The sequence below is a fragment of the Panthera pardus genome, unplaced genomic scaffold (genome assembly GCF_024362965.1).
Source record: "Panthera pardus isolate Hobbes unplaced genomic scaffold, ASM2436296v1 HiC_scaffold_24, whole genome shotgun sequence".
Taxonomy (NCBI): Eukaryota; Metazoa; Chordata; class Mammalia; order Carnivora; family Felidae; genus Panthera; species Panthera pardus.
The window spans coordinates 138,701,548-138,716,511 of record NW_026526810.1 but is presented as its reverse complement, the minus strand read 5'-3'; positions in this window follow the sequence as shown (position 1 = coordinate 138,716,511).

The window sequence follows — 14,964 nt, the reverse complement described above, 5'->3', positions numbered from 1 at the left end:
CCTGCTTGCACTCCGTCTCTCTCTGTCTCTCAAAAATGAACAAATGTTAAAAAAAAAGAAACGGAAACAACTTGGAGAGGTGTATTTTCTACCTGTCTTTGGATTCCTTCTCTCCTACACATGGTCTGGTGGCTTCTAGGGTTGACCTTCTGGCAGTCTCCTGTCTCGTGCACAAGGAGGATGGAGGCTGGTGTCTGAGGTTAGAACAGGGAGGCCTACGATGCGGAGGAAACATCTGTTGGGGATGTGAGGGGGACCACGTGTTTGCGAAGGAAAGCCTGGCCAGTGGCATCGCCTGCCAGAGGGTACCTCCTTGGATGAAGCCCGGTGACATTGGGTGTCTTGGTTCAGTGCTATTGTGATGATGACAGAGGATGGCAGAGATGGTGTCACTGGGAAGGGTGACACCTTTTTTGATGTTTTGTAGGAGAATGAGAGCTTACTCTACCATTCTGTCACTGTCACTCACTCTCAGTGACTCACTTTGAACAAATAGAGACTGGAAAGGGAAAGTAGTAACACTATTAGACTCCTACCATCTATAGAAGAAGAGGTGAGAAAGTGGAAGGTGAGTGAGCAGAGACAGAAACAATGGCCCAGTTTCACTCAGTTACTTTGGTATATGGTAAGATGATCTCGTGTTCTAGGGAAAATAAGATGTGTTATCTGGAAGATCACAAGACACACACATTAAAAAGAGGTGATTTTTCCTCGGCTTAATAGACGTGTTCCAGGAGTCTTTGTTTAGCATCCGACCCCAGACCTCCACATCCCAAGCATGCTGTTTCTGTGACTCTGGGAATTCTACTTTAATTTTTTTTAAAGCTTTATTTATTTTTGAGAGAGAGAGAGAGAGAGAGAGAGAGAGAGAGAGAGAGAGAGAGAGAATCTGAAGCAGGCTCCAGGCTCTGAGCTGTCGGCACAGAGCCTGATGCAGGGCTCGAACCCACCCACTATGAGATCATGACCGGAGCTAAAGTCAGACGCTTAACTGAGCCACCCAGGCCCCCCAGATCTTCCATTAATACTGGAGTCTGGGGGCTCTTGGGTGGCTCCGTCAGTTGACTGTCCGACTTCAACTCACGTCATGATCTCATGGTTCACAGGTTGGAGCCCCATGTTGGGCTCTGTGCTGAGAGCTCAGAGCCTGGAGCCTGCTTCAGATTCTATCTCCAGCTCTCTGTGCCCCTCCCCTGCTTGTGCTCTGCCTCACGGTCTCTAAAATAAATAAACATTAAAACAAAATTAAAAAAAATACTGGAGTCTGTATGCCCAGATCCCATTCATTCATTCATTCACTCACTCATTCATTCAACAAACAAACCCTGAGGGCCAGTTACACAGCAGCATCCCTGCAGGTCCTAGGACCTATCAGCCAACAAGACAGATGCAGCTGTTCCCTGGGATCACACCTGGGTCCTTGTGACTGAGACACAAAACAGCCACCCTGGCCCCAGGAAGCTCGCGAGTGGAAGGACAGCCAGTCAGTGTTCTCATCCCTGAGGACCTACAGAGCCAGGGACATAGGCCTGGGTTTGTGTTTTGCATCCAAATGGTGGGGTGCAGTCAAGCCAAGCTAAGTGGGCTGTGGCTCTCAGCATGGAACCATGGACAGGAACAGGTGTGACCCAGACACCCGGGATGGTGGACACGGCCCAGGATGGGGGGTTGGGGTGAGTGGGCAGGACCCCTTCCTCTCAAAGCACCCCCAGTTGTCAATCAGCAAATGGTGATGGTTAATGACAGATACATGCTGTATGAGGGTCTTTGAAGAGACTCCCTGTTTGGTGACACAGGGATACAGGTGCTAGGTGTCTGTCCTGGTACTTTCCTGAGCAGCTCCCAGCTGGCCACATTCTGAGCCCCACTGTCCTTGGGCCTGTGGTCTTCAGAAGTCAGACATGCTGCATCCATGGGGTGAGGACAGGGGATGCCACCATTTCTCACCACATCCAAGAAGCCTGTAGGCTGGTGGACTGCTAGGGCCTGCCTACCACTGCTGGTCCCTGGAAAATGCTGACCTGCAGAGGGGAGGGCAACGGGGTGGCCATCTCCCACCCTACTCTGGTCAGTGGGAGGAGGGCAGGGCAATGTCTCTCAGCTTTGACACCCTGTACAGTTAGGCCTTCATCCCTGGCCTGGAGAGGTGTGCCTCTATGTGGAACACACATGGCCGTGGCCCGGGAACAAGCACAGGCGTGACCAGGGAACACGCACAGGCATGACCTGTTAACTCCATCCAGGGGCAGGTTCCCCAGACCTGAGGTAGTCTCCAGTGGAGCTCACTGGTTGGCATCACAGTGCCTGAGACTGGAGACCCTGCTGGGGGACTAACCTCCAGCAGCCCCACAGTACCACCATGGGGGGTCCTGCAGAGCCAGAAAAGAAGGGCTCTGAAGGTAGATGGGAAGGCTGGTCCTCATGCCATTTGTGCTGACGATCGGGGCTGGGATCTCTGCAGCCCCCACGGTGAGTCGGCCAGTGTGACCTCATCACAGAGAAGGGCCTGCAGGCTGGGAGGCTGTTTTCCTATAAGTGGCACACTCAGTGCCCTCACCAACTTCTTCACTGGGACTTTTCTTAATTCACTTTAAGGTCTGACTGTGGCCCAGAGAGGGAAGAAACTTTCCTGCCTGAGTTGCTCATCTCATTGTGGTTTCTGCCAGGGCACCTGCCCATCACCGGGGTCCAGGCTTGCCTGCACAGGAGGAAGACCCTGCTTGGTCGGGGCCACAGCAAGTGTAGTAGGGCTGCAGTGGCAAATCAGAAACCTCCAGGCTGTCAAATGCGTGGCCAGCTTCCTCCTGGGGGCCCCATTTCCTGGGCAGGCTGTTTCCTGTGCTGGGTGCCGAGGAGTTCTGATGCAGGATGGGGTAGTGTCTAACTGAATTTTCTAAGAGATAGAGAGAATACCCCTAGGCCTGTGGCACTTGGGAATGAGGACCTCCCTGAGAGGGGATGCAAATGTCCACCCCAGGTTCTTGCCAGGGCCCATGATGCAGCTTTGGAACAGGAATCACGGCTGCTATGGATGTTTCTGTGGGAGGTGCCATAGCTGAGGTGCTGTCCCAGCCCCTTCCCTCCCCAGAACCATCCCCGAGGCCAACCACAGCTGATCACCCTCACCCACAGCCCTGCCCTTGCTGTGGCTCCCCCTGAAAGCCCACCCCGGGCTGCAAGGAAGAGAAGTAGAACTGTGTCTATTCAGAGATTGCACCATTATACGTGTACAGAGTCTTGAGGCATCTACAAAGAAATCTATTGAAACTAAGTAATCAAGGATTCTTTAGTATACAAGCACCCAACACGTGGAAAATGAGTCTGGGAAGAAAAATGAAAACAGCAATAACATGAAAAACAACCATGAAATACCATGGTAAAAATCTAAAAAAGGTGCAAGGTGCTTGTGCTGAAAATTATGAAGCAGTGCTCAGAGAGTCTAAATACAAGAAGAGGTAAGCCATACAGCACATTTATGGGTTAGAAAACTCAGTGTACTCAAGGTGCCAGTTGTCCCTGAATAACACCCAAGTTCCAGTTCAATCCCGGCAAAAATCCCGGTGGGTTTTGAAAATTGACAAGACGCTTCTAAGATTGCAAAGGAGCTAGAATAGCGAAGCATTTTGAAGGAGAACAAATTTGTAGTAATCCACTGCCAGAGATGAAGATTCACGCCAATCCACAGCGATTAGGACCACACTGGCGTTACCACACAGTGTGCACAGTCAGCCCTTCATGACAGCAATGCCCATGCGATTCGGTGGGGACAGCACAGCGGAGGGAGTCTGTGCCCTTCAAACGGAAACAACGTTGATCTGAACCGTATGCCATAACAACAATTAGAGAAGTTTCACACACCTAAATATAAAAGATAAAAATAAAACTTGCAGAAGAGAACAGGAGAATATTTTCGTGAACTTGGGATATTTAAATATTTCCTTCAAAGGAACAACTAAAAAAATGATATAAAATTGGACTTCTTCAAAAGGAAGCTTTAAAAGAAACTAGCGAGGGGAAAATAGGCAATCTACAGGCTGAGAGAAGAATTTACACTTACATTTATATTTATATGCATATTTAAATTTAATACATACCCATAAAAGAACTCCTTCTATCATACATATTTTAAAGAGTGTAAATTAATAAAAAGAGACACATAAATCGATAGAAATGGACAAAAGACTTTGAAAAGCACCTAAAAGTTAGACTATCCAAATGGCCAATAAATGTGGGAAGAGGCCTGAGCACCATTATCCACCTGGGAAATGCAAATGGACCTACACTGACCTACCACTAAAGAATGGTGAGCTGAGGGAGGCTGGCTCGGCCAGGAGAGTGAGCATGTGGAGCAACTCGACCTCAGGCAGGCGGGGCAAAGACAGTGGGTTCAAACACTAGTCGAGGATGGTTGGCAGTCTCTGACAAGTGATGCACTTCACTTCTGCCCCAGGAATCCCAATGCTGTTACACACCCAAGAGAAATGGATGTATTTCTTCAGCAGAAGACATTGCCGAGAAGTCTATACCAGCTGTATGAGTTTCCGCTGGCTGCTGTAACAAATGACCACAAACACAGAGGTTTAAAATAGCACAAATCTCACTCAGTCTGAAGCCTGGTGCTGTGGGGCTGACGTGAAGGTGTTGGCTGAGCCATGTTCCTCTGGAAGGCTCTTGAGGGGCTGCCTGCATCACATGGCTTGCAGTCTAATAGACGTCTAATTCTGCTGTCATGTCTCCTATTTAACTGACTCTCCTGCCTCCTTCTTACCGTGACTTTCGTGATTATTCTGGGCCCAGGGCGAGTCAGGACAATCTCCATCTCAAGAGTCTTAACTGTGTCTGAAAAGTCCCTTTCACCATGCATGGTCACATACTCACAGCCCTGGGGGCATCACTGTGCTGACCACAGTGGTTTACTTGATATCAGCTCCACGTTGGGAGTAATGCAGTTACACACCAATTCGAGGACAGATAAATAAACTGCTCTATATCCTTAAAATTTAATATCACACAGTAATTAAGAAAAGAACAAACTGTATAAGCAACAATACAGATGCATCTTTTGAATGAAATCAAAGACATATAAGTAAAAAGTACATGATTTCATGTATATGAGGCTGCAGGAGAGGGTGTTCCAATTGTTATGGGAGCCAGAATAAAGTCATCTTTGGCAAAGTGGGTGACGAGGGGTGAATGTCAAGATGCTGTGCTCTGTGGCAAAATTCTAGATGCTGATATGTGCTGTGGTCACAAACATATACATATATGATTTAAAGATTAGTACCTTTTGCACATGATACTGTGTGCACACATCTACGCATACCTGTGTATTCATTATACCTAAAAAATTTAAAGGCAAAGAGATAGGAAAAATACATACAGAAGGGGAAATAATGCTTAGAGTTTAATTTGTGGAAAAGCTTAATAAAATTAATACAAACCGAGTGTGACAGAGGGAAAAAAAAGAAAGCAGAAATTACCCCTAAGGAGAAGGAAGGGGACACCATGAAAGATCCTACGGCTAGATATTAAAACAGTAACAAAGACATAGTCTAAGTAAACTTAAGGAACTAAATTGGAACAATTAAATAAAACAGACAAAAACGTTCATGAAACTTGGGAAAACTGGTCCAGGAAGCAACAGAAAATATGAACGGTGCAGTGTCTTCTAAAGAAATTTAATCCACGAGTATGATATTTATCATCAAAAAAGGGAAAACACACTTCATCTCAGTTTTACTGGCACATCCCCCCAGTTACTTAAAAAAGAAATAATGCCGATGTCACACAGCCGTGCAAGGAACACTGCCCAGTTTGCTCCAGGACAACACTGCAACCTTGATGCTGAAATCTAGGAGAGTATCACAGAGGGAATAATTACAGACTAATCGTGTCTCATAAACAATAAAGCAAAAACAAAACAATGTGTTAAATAGCAAATCAGTCAACATACTAAAAGGAAAATACAACATGACCGGATAGGATTTTTTATGGACAAAGGGATAGTTTAACATTTGAAAATCAATGTTGTTCACCATGTTAACATGCAAGAGAGAAAAAAAAAAGTCAGTAGGTGCAGAAGAATCGTTTGATAAAACTCAAGATACATGTATGACTAAAATCCATAGCAAATGTGACTAGAAGCTAATTCCTTTAAGAAAGGGCATATATGGGGACCTGACTCTGGTACCACTCTTCTTTTAAAAACTGGGACTTATTTGACATACAGCAACATTCCTAATGGTGAAATATTGAGCGCTTGTTTCAAGGTGTTTGGTAAGACACGTTTCTAGTCACTCTGTTTGGACGTCCCAGCCAGAGCACGTGGGCAGCTGGGTCTCAGCAGGTAAACGAATGCTCCTGGAGACTTCCAGTGATGGGCCGCTCCTGGGGATGACTCCCACAGGTGTGGCAGGATTAAGAACACGGCTTCGGGACAGAGAGGCCCCTGGAGGAGTGCCTGTGGGTGCCAGGATCACTGGGGCAAATGGGAATCTGGAGCCTACCCCCAGAGAGTCGGTGAGGCCGTGGCAAGAACTCCTGACCCCCTCTGATTGTTCTGCCACCACCTTGCACCTGCAGCCAGCTGGCCAGGGAACAAGAGGTATCAGGACAAATACAAATCTAAATTGAAACAAAAACAGTCAAGGGTCCGACACTTGATTTTGGCTCAGGTCATGGTCTCATGGTTCGCGGGATCGAGCCTCCCATCTGGCTCTGTGCTGACAGCTCGGAGCCTGCTTGGAATTCTCTCTCTCTCCTTCCCTCCCTCTCTGCCCCACCACTGCTCGTGCAAGTGCTCAATCTATCTCTCTTCCAAAAAAAGTCATTTTTCCTAGTGCAAGAAAGATGAGATCTCCTCCCCCCTTTTCCTTAGAGACTTTGGGATTATGAATTCTTTCTCTGCTTCTCTGAAATGTATGTAAGACTTTATAAGCTAAATTGACCTGTTGCCAGCGGGATCACCCAGGCGTGTTCCCTCAAGGACCTGGGAGCCATGGCTTTCAAATGTCATCATCTGGGAAGGCAGCGCCCCATCACCCAGTTTCTGTGAGACAGAGGGAGCCTAACTTCACAGGCACCTGGCTCCAAGGTGCAAGCCTACTTCCTGTCATAAAATATGGGAAATTTACTTTTCCTTTGGATAAAGGCAATTAGTGAGCACAGACGTCCACCCTAATTTCCAGGTGAATTTGTGATAAACAGTGCTGTCAACTTCTTGAGGCTGGTTGCATCTCTGTCAAAAAGCTATTGGCCATGTTTGTGTGGATGGTTTTCCATCCACAGTTCTGTCCCATTATCTATTCCTTTGCTAGGATCACACAGTCTTTATGGCTGTAATTATATTGAGACTTAAGACTGTGTATGATCCCCCCCAACTTGGTTTTCAGCACTGTTTTGGATGCTTCAGTTCCTTTGTCCATATAAATTTAAAACTCAGTTTGCCCAGATCTACAAAAAAGTTTGCTAATAGTCTGATTGACATTCTGTTAATTCTGCAAATCAGTTTGTGGAGAACTGAAATATTTCCTATGATACACCTTGCAATATGTCTCCATTTATTTATTTATATCTTCTTTGGTTTATTTTACCTAGAGCATAGGTCCATTTACAGGTTTTGTTAGATTTATATCTAAATATTTAATCCTTTTGGGAGGATATTGCAAATTGTATTTTTACTTTATATATTTTTAGAATATTTATTTATTTTGAGAGAGGGAGAGTGAGCAGGAGAGGGACAGAGAGAGAGAGAGAGAGAGAGAGAGAGAGAGAGAATCCCAATCAGGCTCTGCGCCATCAGCACAGAGCCCTATGCAAGGCTCAAACTCACAAACCATGAGATCATGACCTGAGTTGAAACCAAAAGTTGGATGCTTAATGGACTGAGCCACCAAGGCATCCCTTACTTTAATTTTGGATTTTATTTAGACATTGGTAGTATATAGAAATAGATTAATGTTTTGTTTATTGACCTGTGATCTTTCTTTTTTTTTTTTTTTTTTTTAATTTTTTTTTTTCAACATTTTTTATTTATTTTTGGGACAGAGAGAGACAGAGCATGAACGGGGGAGGGGCAGAGAGAGAGGGAGACACAGAATCGGAAACAGGCTCCAGGCTCCGAGCCATCAGCCCAGAGCCTGACGCGGGGCTCGAACTCACGGACCGCGAGATCGTGACCTGGCTGAAGTCGGACGCTTAACCGACTGCGCCACCCAGGCGCCCCTGACCTGTGATCTTTCTAAAGTCACTTATTAAATTATGGATGATTTGGGGGTAGATCCCTTTGATTTTTTTTTCTCAGAGGTACAAATATTGTCTACAAATACGGACATCTCTTTTCCTTTCACATTTGCACATCCTTCTGTATTTTTTAGTCTTACTGCCATTGTTAGAGTTTCAAGTAAAATGTTGAATAGATGTGGGAAGACTGGATATCCTTGACTTTTTCCAGATCTGAGGGGGAATCACTCAGCTTTTCACCATGAAGTATGATGTTAGCTGTATGTTTCTCCTTATCAGACTGAGGAAGGGCCCTTTTATCCCAAACTCTCCAAGAGTTTTTATTGTCACTGGATGCTGTAATTTGTCAAATAACTTCCTCTCTCAATTTACATAGTCATGTTAATACTCTCCTTTATGCAGCTGACATGTTGGATGAAATTGATTCATTTAAAAGTGTGGAAGCAGGGTGCCTGGGTGGCTCAGCCAGTTAAGCATCTAACTCTTGATTTTGGCTCAGGTCATGATTTCATGGTTGTGGTATGCTGACAGCATGAAACCTGATTGAGATTCTCTCTCTTCCTCTCTTTCTGCCCCTCCCTCTTCCCTACCTCAAAAACAAAACAAAACAAAACAAAACAAAACAAAACCAAAAACTGAAGCAGGCTTGACTTGTTGGGATAGTTCCTGCTTTGTCATGGCATGGTATTATTTTCATGTGTTGCTGATAGGATTTGCTGATACAGTAACACCTTGGATTGTGAGTAATTTGTTCTTTGAGTGTTACACAAGAAGAGAAAACATTGCTAATAAATTTTAACTTGATAAACAAGTGATGTTTTGCCATACGAGCAGTATGTGATGTCAAACATCACATAATCACAACTGAGTCAATGGTTCCTCTCTCTCTCTCTCTCTCTCTGCAGGACTGTGGGGGATTGTCTCCCATGCTCGGATGCTTGGTCTCAGGCCAAAGTGTTTGGCAGAAATCAGTGATTTTTAAGAATGTTGGAAGGTGCCCACAACTGGCACTCATGTATTTTTGTCACTTCAAAGCACCTATGGGAAGTCCTCTGCTTCCAGACAAGAGTAAACTTAGGAAAGCTTTGCATCATTGTAGGTTAATCTGCCTGCAGATAGAGACCCTCTCCTCTGCTGCCTTATTGCTGGTTACATTAAATTCAGTAAATGACAAGAGTTCATTAATTCTTTACTGTAGTCAACATGCGTGTGAGCATATACAATGGCCTCCATGCAGGAAAAGGTTGAAAAGAAAGGCAGTAAGAAAAAGGAAATGATTATGGTGCAAGTTAAGAAGGAAATCATCGAGAAGTACAAACGAGGTATATTAGTGGCCAAAATTGCAACATTTTATAAGAAGTCTACATTGACTATTTGTATAATATTAAAGAAGAAAGAAGAAATAAGGAGGCTAGATGCAGCTGAAGGAGTCATGAGAATATCAAAGCAATCGCCATGTGTTCTGGAAGACGTTGAAAATATGCTTCTGGTTTGGATAAACAAGAAACAACTAGCAAGTGATACTGTGACTGAGAACTTTATCTGCAAGAAGGCAAAGGCCTTGTACACCGACCTTGCAAGTAAACTTCCAGGTACACCAAAGGAAAATGAAAAAGGCCTCAAGGCAAGCAGGGGATGGTTCAATAACTTTAAGAGGAAAAGTGGCATCTGTAGTGTTGTGAGGCATGGAGAGGCTGTGAGTTCAGATGCTAAGGCAGCTGAGATGTTCACTACTGAGTTCCAGAAGCTCATGGCTTCCGAGTGTTACCTGCCAGAGCAAGTTTTTAACTGCGATGAGATGGGGCTTTTTTGGAAAGAGATGCCAAAGAGGACATGCATTACAGAAGAGAATGCAGTGCCCGTCACAAGCCCACGGAAGACCATCTCGCCTTCTTGTTTTGTGCTAATGCAAATGGGGGTTTCAAAGTCAAGTCCCTGCTCATGTATCATTCTGAGAATCCACAAGCCTTCAAGAAATGCAAGGAGAGCCAGTTAAATGTTCTGTGGAGGTTCAAGGGCAAGGCTTGGGTCACTCATATCTTGTTGAGTAGATCAACGAGGTCTTCAGTCCTGCAGTGAAGAAATACCTTTTAGAGAAGAATCTGCCTTGGGTTATGGGTGATGCTCGTGCTCGGCCTCCAGGCTTTGAGGACGACTTACTGGAGGAATTCGAGTTCATTAAGGGCAAGTTCCTTCCTCCCAACACCACTCCAGTCCTCCAGCCCATGGATCAGCAGGTCATTCAGAACTTTGAAAGGCTTTATACCAAAGCACGATTTCAGCGATGCTTCGAAGTGACCGAAGGAACAAATCTTGCCCTATGAGAGCTTGGGAAAAATCATTTCCACATTGTGAACTGCCTGAAGATCATCGATAAAGCCTGGGATGGGGTCACCAAGAGAACCCTCAATTCTGCTTGCAGAAAACTGTAGCCTGGTTGCGTTCTTGGACCTGACTTAGAGGGGCTTGCTCATGAACAGCAGCCGCCAGTTGTCGATGAAGCTGTGTCCTTGGGGGAGACCAGGGGACTGGAGGACGACATTCAGGAGCTGGCAGAGGAGCATGGCCAGGAGCCAACACCGATGAACTGATGGGTCTGCATCGCGAGCAGAGGTTATGGGGGAGATCTCGCCTGCAGAGGAGGAGAAAAAGGCCAAGGAATCCCTCACTTCAAATGAGATTTGGCAGATGTGTAAAATGTGGGAAACAGTGAAACATTCTATAGAAAAGCACCACGCGAACAAGGCTGTAGCAGTGCGAGCAATGAATCTGTTTAATGACAATGCAATGCCACATTTCTGCAAAATCCTCAAAGGGAGATGAAAGCAAGTGTCATTGGATAGGTTACTTGTTAAAGTTGCACAAAAAGAAAAAAGATTCCACGGAGCCAATAGACAGCAGTGATTCTATTAGTGAGAGTGAAAGTTAGCCTACACAGTAACCATCCTCTCTCTTGTCTCCCTCACACCAGCCACGAAGGTTTTCAAAGTAAGTGAAGGTTACTTTGTTTCTTTTTTTATACTTTGTATTTTCATTATTATTTTGTGGCATTGTAATCATTTTTTATGTATATTTTTGGTTTGTGATATGAATCGTCTGAGTTTCTGTTATTTCTTATGGGGAAATTCACTTTGATATACAACTGCTTTGGATTACAAGCATGTTTCCAGAATGAATTATGCTCACAAACCAAGGTTTTACTGTATCTTGTTAAGGATTTTAGCATCTATGTTAATAAGGGATACTGGTCTGAAGTTTTCTTTCTTTGTACTGACTGTACAGAGAATGTGGTCTCATGAAACACAGTGTGGAATGTTTTTATATCTCCTCATTAGATTTTGTTATTGATGATTTGTCTCTTTTTCCTTCGTCAGTCTTGCCAGCAACTGGATTGATCTTTTCAAACAATCTGCTTTTGCCATTGTTCATTTTCTTTATTGTTTTCTGTTTTCAATTTCAATGATCTCCATTCATCTTTATTTTCCCTTTCTTCTGATTGATTTTAGTTTATTTTGATTTTCCTTTTCTAATTTCTAAAGTAGAAGCTTAGGTTATTAACTTAAGATCTTTATTATTTTCTGGTGTAAGCATTTAATGCTATGTGTTTCCTTCTAAGCACAGATTTTGATATTTTGTAATTTTGTTTTCAGCCAATTTTGCCTTAAAATTTGGAATATAGTTTCACTTAGTTTAGAATTCTAAGTTAATGGCTTTAAAATTTTCCTTCAGCACTTTAAAGTTCTCACCCCTTGCCTTCTGCTTTGGTTGTTTTTCATGGAAAGTTTTGATGTTGTTATTAACCTTGTTCCTGTCTTCATAATATGTTTTTTTTCTTTGCTGCTTTTAGGATTTTCCTCGGTTTTCAGGAATTTTATTTTGATGTGTCTTGATTGAATTTTCTTTCTTTTTTAAAAAAAAATTTTTTTTAATCTTTATTTATTTTTGAAGGAGAGAGAGACAGAGTGCGAGTGGGGGAGGGGCAGAGAGAGAGGGATACACAGAATCGAAAACAGGCTCCGGGCTCTGAGCTGTCAGCACAGAGCCCCATGTGGGGCATGAACCCACAAACTGTGAGATCATGACCTGAGCCGAAGTCGGACGCTCAACCAACTGAGCCACCCAGGCGCCCCTTGATTGAATTTTCTTTAGTTTTACTCTTCTTGGGGCACTTTGGTCTCCTTAGATCTGTTGATAATTTACATCAAATTCTGAAAATATTTTCCTTGATTCCGGTTATACATTATATTTACATACACATATGTGTGTATGCATGTGGAGATACATGTATACACACATATGTATGTATATGTTAGACTGCTTCTATTGTCTTTTAACATTACAGGCACTTGGATTTTGTTTTTGGAGACATACATTATTCTGTGCTAAATTTTGGATGGTTTTTATTACTCTCCTTCAAGTTCACTCATGTTTTAATATGCAGTGTTAATCTTATTACCTGTATTTTTCATTTCACGTATTGTATTGTACTTTTTTAACTCCTGGAAGTTCAAAATACAGAACAGTGCTAATAAGATTCTTTTTGTGTTAGGTAAAAGTATTGTGTGTTTTATTCAACACAGGCAGGCTGTGAGTGGACCATAGCCAGAGGTCACTGGTCACCTGGGCTGCAACATCATGCCCTTGGCCACTGCCCAAGGAATTTCTCAGTTGCCTCCTTAAAATTGAAAGATTTCCTGGAATAGAGAACCAAGGAAGTATTAAGGACTCCTGACTATTTAAATTAATTGAGCAGAGGTGGTAAGTGACTTTACCTGTGGGGTGGTATTAAAAAGATGCAACACATGAAGAAAGACAGTGAGTCCTTGGGGGAGGCATACACTCATAGGAAATAAAATCACACACCAGACTAATGGAGGACATATGCTCCCATGCATGGGCTCAGGAGCTGGTTCCTATGCTGTGTAGTCCTGAGCACCCTCTGGTGTCTTGAGTGACATCATGTTGTGATTGACCTGAGCATGTCAGGTGACCTGCTCAGAGCATGTGACTGACCTGAGCAACTGCTGGTGACCTGAGCGCCCCATGGTGGATCCTGAGCGCCCCCTTGTGTCCTTAGCTCTCCCTGGTGACCCAAGTGCCCTTTGGTGACCTGACCTCGCGCTGGTGTACCCAGCGCCCCCTGGTGACCTGAGAACCCCCTCATGACCTGAGGCCCCCTGCAGCCCAGCACCTCCTGTTTCCCTGCAGGGGGGTTTGCGTCTGGGCTCACAATGTCCACTAGCTGTGTCTCTTGCACACTAATGTATGGTCATATCCTTAGTGGTCACTGAACTCAGCTGCAGGGAGAGCTGGTTCCTGGATGTGTCAGCAGTGATGGAGATGCGGCCCTGTGTCTCCGTCTCTCTGTCTCTGTCATCTCTGCATCTCTTTATCAGTTTAACAAATGCTTTTAGTTTTATCTACTGTGCTGAAACTTTCCTTTTAGTAACCAGCCAATATATTTTAGAGAATGTTTTGTCCACCTTATTACAAAATTTTGTTATTATTTTACTGCAGGGTGGGTTTTAAATATGGATGCACTATTTTTGGAATTGAAGATTGTTATCACTATCACAGTGTTTCATAAATGGTATTTCCCCTGGGGTATGGGATTGATGTATTGAATTATTGTACCACAGGAATGGGAGTTTTCATTAAAAGGGTCCATTGCTCTTTTGGGGATATAGCTATACCAAAGCACATGCAATTGCCCACGTTAAAGTAGCTTTCTCCCCACATATATGATAACATTTAAAATCATATTCTCGGGGTGCCTGGGTGGCTCAGATGGTTGAGCGTCTGACTTCGGCTCAGGACTTCGGCTCAGGTCATGATCTCACAGTCCCTGAGTTCGAGCCCCGTGTCGGGCTCTGTGCTGACAGCCCTAATTCGGATTCTGTGTTTCCCTCTCTCTTTGACACTCCCATGTTCATGCTCTGTCTCTCTCTGTTTCAAAAATAAATAAACGTCAAAAAAAATAAAAAAATAAAAAATAAAATCATATTCTCTCTAATACTTTGAATTATAGGAAGAGAAATGGATCATTATTTCAAATTAAGTTTTCTCAGAATTACCATAAACATTATGTAAGTTTTTCATATGTGTACCAGCATTTTGTCTTCAGTATCTTGTGGGTTTCTTATTCACAACATGTGGCCACATTTTTGCTTTTTCTTCTAGATATTATACTTCTTAATTCCTTTCCATTGTGGGGAACCCAGCCAAGGGGAGGATTCTCCTTCCTGTACCATACATACTGGAATGGCTGGTGGAATACTATAACATTTGAAACAAAAAAATGAGCTTGGACGTAAGAGTCCAAGCTCTTGTCAGCATCCAGAAATAGACTTAAACTAAAGAGCATTTGAACTGAGAATGAAATCAGAATATCCCGCTGCATTTCCGAAGTGGCTTTCATGCACCCAGGATGGGAACAGCCACACAGCTTGTGAGGCTGGACTTAGGTGGGATGCTGTAATTCATTCACACCAAGAAGCCAGGTGGGAGACGCCCACTCACTGGAAGCAGTTGTGGACATAGTGGTAACCCAGACACTGAGCCCCTGCTGTCCGTGAAGTGGTCTGAGCATTTCACTCGCCAGGTTGGAGCTCAGAAATTACCCTCGTGGAATGCCAGAGAGGCAAGTGGACCCTAGGAGGAAGGAGCAAGATGCCACCCTATACAATGTGCCCTGACCAGGGGTGAGGGCTCCTGTGATGATGT